The sequence below is a fragment of the Ochlerotatus camptorhynchus genome, unplaced genomic scaffold, assembly GCF_037179485.1.
Source record: "Ochlerotatus camptorhynchus isolate MF236.1 unplaced genomic scaffold, CSIRO-AGI_Acam_v1.1 ptg000262l, whole genome shotgun sequence".
Classification (NCBI taxonomy): Eukaryota; Metazoa; Arthropoda; class Insecta; order Diptera; family Culicidae; genus Ochlerotatus; species Ochlerotatus camptorhynchus.
This window is the reverse complement of record NW_027040752.1, coordinates 45,743-57,957: the sequence shown is the minus strand read 5'-3', so window position 1 is coordinate 57,957 and position 12,215 is coordinate 45,743.

The following is a 12,215-nucleotide window of genomic DNA, read 5'->3' as shown; positions in this document are numbered from 1 at the left end:
TTTGATCGCAAATTTGGAAAAAGCTCAGAAAGTTGCTAAGCAATTCTAGAGTTCCCATAATTTCAGGTTGGGTCTTACTAGTCCTAATAAGAATCAGAATGCTCGGGATTATCTGAATATTTTCTCTCGGAAACTAAAAAGTTTCATAATAAGAAAGCTCCACGTGATGATGGAATTTTCTATATCATCTTCAAAAAAAAACTCCCAGAGGCAAAAAAATCCAGCTGAAGCCTCTAGCTACCGTCCTATAAGTTTGCTTTCTTCAATAAGTAAACTGTTTTTTTTTTTTTGGGCGATCCCGGCGTAGTGGTTAACATCCCTGCCTCTCACGCCAAAGTCGCGAGTTCAAATCTCACCCCCGGACAAGTCACGAATAACCCAATAACACTCTTGTGACTACAATAAAAAAAAAGTAAACTTTTTGAAAAGATAATTTTGACAGGAATGATGTTTCACATTGATACGACCTTAATTTTTGCAGATTAGCAATTTGGATTTTGCCATGGACATTCAACAACTCATCAACTCTTAAGAGTTACCAATTTAATTCGTTCAAACAAATCTGAAGGTTGCTCAACTGAAGTTGCTCTTCTAGACATACAAAAAGCATTCGACTGTGTTTGGCATGAAGGTTTGTTCGCTAATCAGCTATGCTCGCGGAGAAGGTGATCTTCAAATGAAACAACGACGAACAGCATGTCCGTCTGCGAGTACGTTAGAGTTAAAAAAGATGTCTGTCTTTATTATGGAGAACGGCTTATATACTAAGTTACAATAGTATGTTTTTCGGATAGCTCTAGGACAGGTAGTCTAAATAAAGTAGTGGCATTGGATGCGGCTGCGCATCCATTCTGTGTGTTCTGTTTATTATGGGTAAGTCCAAGGAAAAGTTAAAAGAAAGGTTTTACCGATTTGCATGAAAAGGTGGTTTTGGAATCGAATCGGGAAATACCTGATATGTAGTTTATAACTTGGAAAATACATGTTATTGTTTGGGTAGTAGACCTTTGTGAATTTTGATGATTTGAATGATTTGGAAAGCTGTATACTACACTAAATTGAAAAAGCTTAATTTTCCACTCTTTATTATGAAATTAGTTAAAAATTCGAGTAGTCGAGTATTAGTACAAGGCACTGAAGAATTCTGCACATTGTAGACGAAATACGCGTATCTGTCAAGGATAAGCAAATAAGGTAGTGGAATTAAATGGAAATGACTAATCCTTCTCTCTCTCTCTCTCTTTCTCTCTTTATACAGATATTCCACTAAGACGCCCACATTCATCAGGAGTTCAACATTATTTAACTGACAGAACTCTGCAGGTAAATTATCAAAATTCCAAATCTGAACGACTACCTGTTATAGCAGGAGTTCCTCAGGGTAGCATTCTTGGGCCTATATTGTATAACATTTTCACTTCGTACCTCCCTGATTTGCCTCAGGATTGCCGCAAATCTTTGTTCGCTGAAGACACAGGCATTCCGCTAAAGGAAGAAGTCTTCGTGTTACTTGCATCAGAGAGCAGAAAAGTTTAGATATTTTCTCTTCTTATTTACAAAAATGGAAAATTTCTCCCAACGCTTCCAAAACTCAACTTATTATATATAAACATAAGCCTAGAGCTTGCTTTTTTGCAACCTAATAGTAGTCACTTAGTCACTATGAACGGAGTTCCAATTTCCTGGTCAAACCAAGTGAATTATCTTGGATCAGTACTTGACCAAAAATTAACTTTTAAATATAACAAATATATAAAATGTTTGTAGCCTCTTATAAACAGGAAATCAAAACTTTGCCTGACGAATAAACTTCTAATATTTAAACAACTTTTGAGACCTGCCTTGCTTTACGCTGTGCCAATATGGTCTTGTTGTTGCACTACCAGTAAAAAAGCACTTCAAAGGAATCAGAAAAAAAATTTGAAGATGATTTTGAAGTTGCCTCCCTGGTACAGTACTACCGAAGTACATAGAATTTCGAATGTTGAGACTTTAGAACAAATGGCCAACAAAATAATTAATAATTTCAGGCAAAAATCGTTGCAATCCTCAATTGCAACGATTAATTTCCTGTATACCTAGATAAGGTTTAGTTTTAGTTTTAGTTTTAAGATTTCAACTGCCTTACTGACATGCAGGTTTAAAAAAAACTGTTAAAAATAATGAAATACCACTGCAGGAACAATTTAAAAACACTTAGATATGTATCATAACAATTAAGGCTGGTAAGTTACTGTTGTAGCTGGAGCACCTATGTTAAAATTAAATGAAATTTATTTTGAATTTGGAGCATATAAAGAGATAAAAAAATAGTAGTCTCGAGGTAATTCCATCGAACCCCTCCTCGAAGTCTTAAGCTGATTAATTTCAAAGTGGAACACAGACTACGCACTAACCTTTACGTATGTCCTAAAAGGTTAGTACTTAAGTGCACATAAAACAGTTAACTAGTGCGTATTGATTAGATCAAATACTCTGTAATCAAAAATTCAATTCCAATTCCAAATTTAGTAATCATCACTGCTTTCGAGGTGCATGAGAGTCAGCTTTGGTGAACAAAAGAAACCGATTGAACAAGTGCCGTTATTATGGTGGGTTGAAACCAGGGCCCCCAATCATATCCTCTCAATAATATGTTTCAAGAAATGAATAGTTGGTTATTTTTGAATCAATAAATCAGGCAAGTGAAAAGGCAAGTGAAAAAAGGGAAGTTCACAAAGCACCATATGTTTAAGGTTTCTTTTTAATTCTGGTCCGAACCACCTAGAATGTACTTAAATTTGGCTTCTTTGGTAAAGATGTGCATTTCATAATGTTGAGAAATGCTGCCCAAGACCAATGATTTACAAAAAGCAGGCCCACATATAAGAAGTTGGAAATAATTCACGTCCAATTCACTTTCGCTCAACCACCGCAACCCTTTTCGAGTTGGAACATACTTCCCCGTTTATTAATTAATCGATTTCTTTGATCCTATCCTAAACCTATTTATAGCCGGCGCCGGTGGTGTAGTGGTAAGCGTGACTGCTTTCTCACCCCAATGGGTCTGGGTTCAATCCCAGCCGAGGTCGGTGGGATTTTTCTGAGGCATAAAAATCTCTGGTCACGTCTTCCTTCGGAAGGGAAGTAAAGCCGTTGGTCCCGGCCCATGTATGTGTGTTGAATGGGTGCGATATCCTACGCAGGTGTGGAAGCTGCCTTCCTGCACATTCGATTGCCGTCAATGGATAGCAATCGATGTCCGTCGGTGATTGGCACTAGATTGCGGAACAGAGACCGACGTTAAATAAAGGAAAGAAAAAAAAACCTATTTACTACACGCTAACATAAAAGTACACAATAAAGAGTAAATAAAGACCCATTTTGAAGAAAAGTGGCTTAACTCAAGAAATGAGTAAAACAGACTTTACTCATTAATGAGTATTCGATGAATACGTCAAAAAAAATTACCCTTCTTGATGGTTCTGTAGATGAGTAAAAACTACACATTTTATTGATTTGTTTTGTTTTATTGGGCTACCTGGAAGTAACCAATTAAATTATATAAAAAGCGGATATAATTAAAACACTTCATACTCTTTATTGAATATAATCACAATCATTATAATTTATTTGATTTTATAAATCGCGTTAAAAATCTTTGACCACAGGTGCAGTTCACTGCGGGTCAGAGCGAGAGAGAGACGTTGCATATCGCACAGGCCCAGATCCTACCACTTTACCCTTTTTGGAGTTCTTCGCTAGCCTGAAACGGAACACATTTTCAAAATACCGTGTCTTAATGTTCATCATGATTCTAATTCTTACCTCGTATCAACCGGTTCCAAACTCCTATGGCAACGATTTTTGCAATGGTTTCGGAGCGTTTTGTTTCCAATGAAACAAACAATACTCGTTTCGGGAATGATCACAACACTCACTTGTTAAAAAAAAAAGTTAAACACTCTGGGTCTTCACTTCGTCAGAGATGTGTTTACATTGATTGAAGGCATATTTTTACCCATTTTTGATTGCAGAAGATATTTCTCAAATGGGGAAAAAGTACCCGCTCTTCGTTTTTTGAAAATACCCATTTTTTGACAGGTTTGAATAACTTCAAAAAAAGAGTACAAGATACTCATTTAATGGGTACCTTCGAGTTAGCGTGCACGTACACAATTCTTTGGGCATTCTTACCCTCTCTACTCTTATTCTCTTCGCTTCCTAGCTGCGCGCGTCGCGTACTATAGACTTCTCTGACGTTTGTGAAATGCGCAAGGATTAGTGCAGAACTTGAAGTAATTTATTAGTATTAGTGCTAGAAAACCTTTGAATTCACCCAAAGTTCTGCACTAATACTTGTGCAATTCATAAACTTCAAAGAAGTCTATTATCGGTCCATACCACTGCCGTATATGGGTACATCTGTTAGTAAGTCGAATGTGTTTTGATTTCCTTCTCGCGGGACGTCGGCTCTCGTGGCTCTGCAATAGTATATTGGTAATCCGTTTCTTGCAGTTGGTGAAGATTGTGATCTACATTGAACTGTTTTCGGAAATGTTTACGTTCGGTAAATGTTTGAACTAAGTGTGTGGTTTTCCAATGCATTAGGACTAGAAAGTAATCTCGTTCTTTTAGTAAGCCTGAACTGGAAACCAGAAGAAGACGAGTTGTACAAACGAATCATTGACATATGGACTGATCCCAAGTAGTATTACCAGTTTTATCAAGGTTTTAAAGCATGCTATTAGTCCAAATTATAGGTAGCAAGGCTGTGATAGAGCCAAAATTTCTATTGGGGAAATTGGTTTTCCGAAATGTGGAAATAATCCATAGGGTTTTGATTTCAATAATGACCACAAACTTCTCAAGATTCATTGAAATGACTGAAAAATAAATTGAGGGATGCTATAAACCAGACTCGGAAAATATAAACTTTACATTCAATTTTCAAAAAAATCGCGTCATTTTGTGTAAAATAGCAATAGGGTAAAATGACGCAACCTTTTCACGATCTTTAATAATGCGTCGAAGCAAATTGTTTTTCTTTTTAAATTTTCTAAAATACATCACAGTGAATTGAACCATTATTGGTGACTGATCATGAATACGAAATAATATCAATTCATATCAACAACACTTCTATTAACTGATTTTTAAGTATGAGGAGTCGTTATCAGATTTAGTTTATTCAGTTAAAATCAGGCTTGCTTCCACTCACTTTCTATAAAACAACGGTTTTCGGAATTTTAGAATCATTAGATGTTATTATGATACTTTGTACTTGTTAGAGGCTGAAATACAAGTGTTTGACACATAAAACCTGTCAAATTCGCTTTCAGATAGTCACAATCAGCGATTTTACGGCCCTCGAGCGCTTACTCTGAGTGAACGCTCATAATTCATAAAATCGTTGATTTTGACACTTTGAAAGCAAAATTGACAGGTTTCATGTGTCAAACGCACACTTTGCAACCTCTTCTTTTTAACTTACAAGTATACAATATCATAATAACATCTAACGATTTTATAATTTAAAAAGCATTTTTTATAGCAACTGAGTGGAAACAACGCTTAAAATAAAAGCAGGTTGCAGAAAGAAATACAAACGAAAAAGGAATAGACCAGGGCTCCCAAGATTTTTTTTTTGTTAATTTCGTTATTATTGAGATTTTTAGCACTTGGCTAGTTCATCTCATTGGGTCCCAAGGGTGGTTTAGAAGGCCCTGGTTTTGTACAACAGCTACGACATGAAAAATAATAAAGTTAGACAAGATCCAGCCAGGTGCTGAAAGTCGCCAGAGCTAAACTAAACTAACTAAAATAATTAATTATGTTGAACTTTGTAATGAGTTGCAACAATTGCAAGCTGCATTATTGTGTTGCCATTTCCTTGTACAAATTAAAAATATGTCCTATTCGTCAGTTTCATAGCCAAGGAATCAAAAATATCTCCAGAAGACAAAATGGCAAACGATAAACAAGCTATGTCAGAAATGAAAAGCAATAATGATATAATCTTCTTCCTTTTTTTTCATGACGAATAATTTCTGCAACATAGCTCGTAGAAGGTAAAGCCCGATTCAAAGTAAATTTGGACGCATTCAAGTGATCATTACTCAACAACAACAACAACATACACGTCAAACAAAAGGGTATTTATTCAGCTTTCAAACGATATATAACAAGTTATTACATTTCACTGTTTGGAACAAACTATCGCACTTTACTTGTGATCGATGCCATCATGATCTGCACAGTCGCTGGTGACACTGTACCGGCGAACTTATTCCACTTTAAACGCATTTGTTGTGCATTTGTCACTTCTTTACCGCATCCTCGAAGTTTTCGCTTGACAATTGCCCAATATTTTTCGATCGGTCTGAACTCAGGGCAATTCGGAGGATTAATTTCTTTGGCGACGAAATTAGCATTGTTTGCAGCATACCATTCTAGTACCTCCTCAGAGTATTGGCAGCTGGCTAGATCCAGCCAAAACATAACGTTGATCTTGTGTTGCCGAATGAAGGGTAAAATCCTCAGTTCTTTGTCCCTAGTGCCACTTTTATGATAGATGTGCTGTGCTCTATCCACACTCAGAGTATTCTTGTAACGTTTGATTACAAGACTCACCTTTGACTTTGGGAATTTTAACACTTTTGCTATTTTTGAGGCCCCTTTCGTGGTCTGGTTCTCTAAATGTTTGTGCACAATTAATTTTCTTTTATCATGTTACACGATCCGTAATTTCGGGAAGCGTCGATCAATCGAGAAAAACTTTTCACCGATTTCTTCGTCAATGAAACATCAACAAATGCCTGTCAAACGTTTTTTGTTCCAACAACCAGGGGCGCGGTGGTGTATTAAACCGTGCGTCGAGATTTACTTTGAATCGAGCTTTAGAAGGAAACGACCAAATTGTTTGCGAGCTTCTTCACGAAGTATAGCCGAAGATGATACACGATACACGATCATTTTATGTCCTCCGCCATGTCTATTGCAACAATGCAGGCAAGTAATATAGCATTATCCTTCTACCACTCCGATCGAGCTGTGTTGCAGTGAGAGTTTGTCGTGGTAGTCGTAGCAAGCGTTTTGTTTGTATCGTTGGTTGCTTTATGTGTTTGGATTCGCTGATCATAGCTCGAAAACTTGAAAAAACGAATTTTTTTGACGTAGGACTACGTCTGTGATTTCTATATGGGGGTACACTTTGAGAAAACCGGAAATGGAACATGTAACAAAATTATGATAGATTTTGAACGTTAATAACAAAGCTGTCCTTGGACCAATTTCAATAATTTTATCACCAATCGATCAGGAATATTTCTACGCAATTAAGAACTTATCATTTTTCAAAATGTCACTATTATAAATTACACGAACATGCAACTGTTGCTATGATAATTAAAATTATCACCGATTGCTTGCGAAAAGCGATTTCGCTAACACAGATTTCAAAGTTGAATTCCATCTGGTCTTACCAAACAGTGTTTATTCAATTACCGCTTGGTGAATGGTGGTTTTCTCCAGCACACGACCAAAGGCTCCCCGCAAACAGCTAGCTATCAAGGCTGCCCTCAAACGCTGATCAGATTCAGTTCCAATCACCGTGTGTGGTGGTATCCGGTCGGCATCAGCAGTGCTTCCGGCGCGTGGCGTTGAACATTGTTCTCCAGTACACAACGAGCTGCAGCCCACATGAGCATCCATAGAAGGCGGATGAAGCCGCACCGATATTGATCGGAATCAGTAGCTCTTCGTGAGTCGCTGTAGGCCATCTATGCCAAGCGCGTCATACTAAGGAGTATACACAGAGAGAACCCCGCTCAAATTCCTATTCCTACACAAAATACAAGCTCCTAATAACATTTAATAACATTATCTTTTTTATCTTTCTTTATTAAATAGACTTTCAGCCATCGGCTGGTTCATATCTGATTTAATAACATTTATTATATACGACCACGTAGTCGTACGTCACCATTGCGTACAACCCTATCGGGCTGTCCGTTGTAGTTTTTTTTTATAATTTATAAATTTCATGAGAAGAATTAGGCAAAACACTTGCATCAACATAAATTGACAATGTTCGATATTTACTGTTTATCTTTTATAAAAAGCTTATTCAAAAAATGGTTTCTTTAGAAAATTTAAAAATTAAGACGCTTCAAAATTGGCCAAATTCCTAAACATCAACTTAAGTCATTTTTTTTTTAAATTTCGTTGTATTTTTGCACAACAAAGGGTTTTGAACATAGGTTTCTGTGATTAAATGACACTGTGTCCAGAACAGTGTTGCCTAAAATCAAGATCAGAAAATCAAAATCAACTTTCTTTCAAGATCATTATCTCTTAAAATCACAATATCGTGGCCCCCCTACAGGGAATATACAACTAAACCCATGCAATATGGATATCTACGGAATTAGCTCGATAAGTGGAAGTGAAAAATTGTCATCCGCAGCCATGTAAGAATCCAAGATCGTGAACCAAACTCCAATATGGCGACCCTTGGACTGGGCTTGATAAGTGGAAGTGAAAAATTGACATCCACTGACATTTTGGAATTCAAGATGGTGGACCAAAATCCAATATGGCGGCCCCTGAACAGGAAATAAGCATGTAAACACATGCAATATGAATATCTACGGAATGGGCTCGAAGAGTGGAAGTGGCAAATTGACATCCACTGCCATTTTGGATTTCAAGATGGTGAACCAAAATCGAATATGGAAAATCGAATATTGCGAATATGCATCTAAGCCTATGCAATATGGATATCTACGAAAAATGGGCTAGATGAGCGAAAGTGGATAGTTGACATTCGCCGCCATTTTGGAATCCAAGATGGTGGACCAAAATCCAATATGGTGGCCCCCCGAAAGTGAATATACATCTAAACCCATGCAATATGGTTATCTATGGAAAGGGCTCAATGATTAAAAGTGGAAAATCGAAATTTGTCGCCATTCCAGTTTTCATTTTACTCATTGAGCTCTTTCAATAGATACCCATATTTTATGGGTTTAGATGCATATGCGGTGTCCAGAGACTACCATACTGACTGAATTTTTTCCACCATCTGGGATTTCAAAATGGCGGTGGATGTCGGGTTTTATTTTGTTTGTAATACTAAGCTTGTGATTTTCCGTTTGGTTATTTTGTTACCTTAAAATCAGCTCAGCTTAAAAGCCGATTTTGCAGTTATTTTCGGCCGTTCCTGATATTGAATTTATTTCATCACTGCATCAGAATTTCAATTCACAGATTTTTGGGAGTCATAATATTTGTCACACTTAAGCTTACATTTATAATTATGGATAGTTTACAGAAAGATCGAGAGAAGGATTAGTAATTTTCATTTAATTCCACTACCTTATTTGCTTATCCTTGACACATACGCGTATTTCGTCTACAATTTGCAGACTTCTTTAGTGTCTTGTACTTATACTGCGCAAAGTCTGTCAATTACAATGACAAGGCTCAACCAAAGATGAATACTAAGATGAAACTGTCGGAAGAAAAACTTTCTATTTTAGTGCCTTCTTTCACGGTCCCTTTCATCCAATGATAACCCCCCGTATTCAAGGTAATTTTGTGGTTGTGCTGCCCCCTCGGAAGAGATGAAATTTTGCACTCATTTTTATCAAAACAATCACACCAAAATCAGAGATGTCCCATTTTTTAATTACTCGATTAACAACTAATCGATTATTTTTTGTTCGCTGTGCTGCCATTTTTATACCAATGAGAGTGCAGCACATGTTTGAAACGATCGGTGATGATCCTGTGGTGATGTTAATGCTTATATCGGCATGATGTAACCGATTATAAATAGTTTACTTTTCGGTTCGTTAATCGATTAAACGATTATTCGAATGAAAATCGGACATCACTAGATGAATGTGAAACGTCATTTCAAATATAAGAACCGTTCATAAATAATGATACAATTTGAAAGGGACCGGGGCTAATCACAAATTACGTCTCCATGGTAACTGAAATAAACACGAGTGTTCACCGGTTGGCTCAACACTGCTCGCCAGTACGAGATTGTGGATTTGCCATGTATTATTATCGTTATCGGAATTCGACGCTGTGGAGACTAACATTTGAAAAGGACAGAATTCCAAAATGACCATATCGAGAAAATCCTATTTCACAACTTTCCATTTTCTAGATGCTTGAAATATAGTTAATTGTGTAATCTATCATCATGCATCACTAAAAACAAAAAAGAAAAACAGTTTTCGTTTTCGTGAAATTGAGAATAAAACATCTTGCGCCCTGATAATTTCTTACAAGTTGTTACCCCCCGGATCTTCCATCCTTTGAACTGCCAACACTGGTGATACACCGTGGAAATACACCTTCGGGATTTTTTGTTTGTTGTTCAGCGCCCATTACACATGTCAATATATTGACAAACATCGTATTGTGTATTGTGTTTGTGAACGTGGAATAATTGATTGGGCACTTGCATCGTGGAAACGATGCGCTACAGCGTAAGTAAGGAGATCGAACTACGCCTAATCGATTGTCTGGCAAGGAACTTTTGGGCTTGGCTCTCGGGTAAATCACCTCTGTTCCAATGTGGCAAGAATGACATAAAATTATTTGAAGTGGTTTACATGTTCATATTTGTTGCTATGGTAATAATTCAATTTATGTGACGTAAAGATTTTTGACGGAGGGAAAGTTACAGGGTTTGAATGTAGGAAAATGTTCAATGTTTTCTGTTTCTAACGCTATAAAATTTGATAACTGAACTTAAGATTCATTCGTATTGAAATTAATGAGAGATGGATTTGACTATTGCGTTTATCTGGTATGCTTCATCTAATGTTGAATATCTGGTATGCTACAAGGCTTTTGTTGCACCAAGTGTGAAACATCTGTATTTCATGTTTGAATGGGTTGTTGTCTTCAGCATTTTTAATTTCTAGAAAAAGCGTAAATTAAAACTGAGTTTTTTTTAAGAATAAGGATTTGTTGTACAAATAGAATGAACAGAAGGGGCCCTAAATGAGAACCTTGTGGGACCCCTGATGTGGCATGAATAGTGGTTGATTTGTTTTTCCTTTGAATCTTATTATTTGATCGCGGTTGGTTAGATATGATTCAAGCCATTTAAGAAGTTTTGGCTGCATTCCCATCTTTTAAAGTTTAAAAAGAAGCGCGGGTCAAATGCTTAGCTGAAGTCTGCGTACAAAACTTCAACATGATTTCCGTTGTCCATTGTTCCTAGATAATAATTAATGAATTCGAGTAAATTAGTGGTTTCCGAACGACCTTTAAAAAAGCCGTGCTGCATAGTAGATATTCTATTTTTGATTTGGGCAAACAATTTTTCATCTATAATCGCCTCAAAAAGTTTCGGGGTGCAAGAGATAATGGCTATGGTCGTCATGAACTACCAGCAGAACCAGAACGGTCGTCTGCTGTTCGACCACTCACAGCATGGGCTGTACTCCGTTTGATTCTCGGACGAGCCAACATTCATCTCACCGGCGGGCAACCCATCGACGCTAGACCTGTTCCTGACAAATACCGGTTGAAGCGCCCGAACTCCGTTGCGCATCCATGTTTCACTACCGTGTTGAAGCGCCCAACGTAGAGCAGACAGACAGACAGAAGACAGTGCAATTCCATTTCTACTGTATGGAAAAAGCTCTTTGATGAATCAATTATCCTGAGGTTGGAACTGTGCTCGTCCGCACCTAGCAAACCTCGAATAATAACTCATCAGAACAACTGCCCCGATTCTTTATTTTTCGAAAATTTTTATGCATGAATTTGTTACTTAAACTCTACACAATAGTTTTTCTCCAGTATGTACAGATAATGATGCCACCAATCCAACTTTGAATCGTTCGGAGAAGGGGCTCATGGTTCCACTCATCCTGTATAGTCTTCTTCTTCTTCTTCAGGTTCGCTCACCACCCGAAATGAACGCTCGGTGCATCATAGATTTGAATGGTTAGTGTGCAACAGAAAATGATGAGTTTTTTAAAGTAACAGTTTCATCTGAATTCCTAACTAACCACATCGTATCTCAGTGACATTGTCTCACTCTGAACCTACATTTAAAGTTATGTTGTGATTATATGGTTACTGTGCAAGTACCACAAGTTCAACAACGCCCAACTATGGACAGTTCAATGCTATGGACACCAAAGAATATATAGAGATAAAGCTCAAAAATACAGTTTTAACTGATAGTGACTCATCAA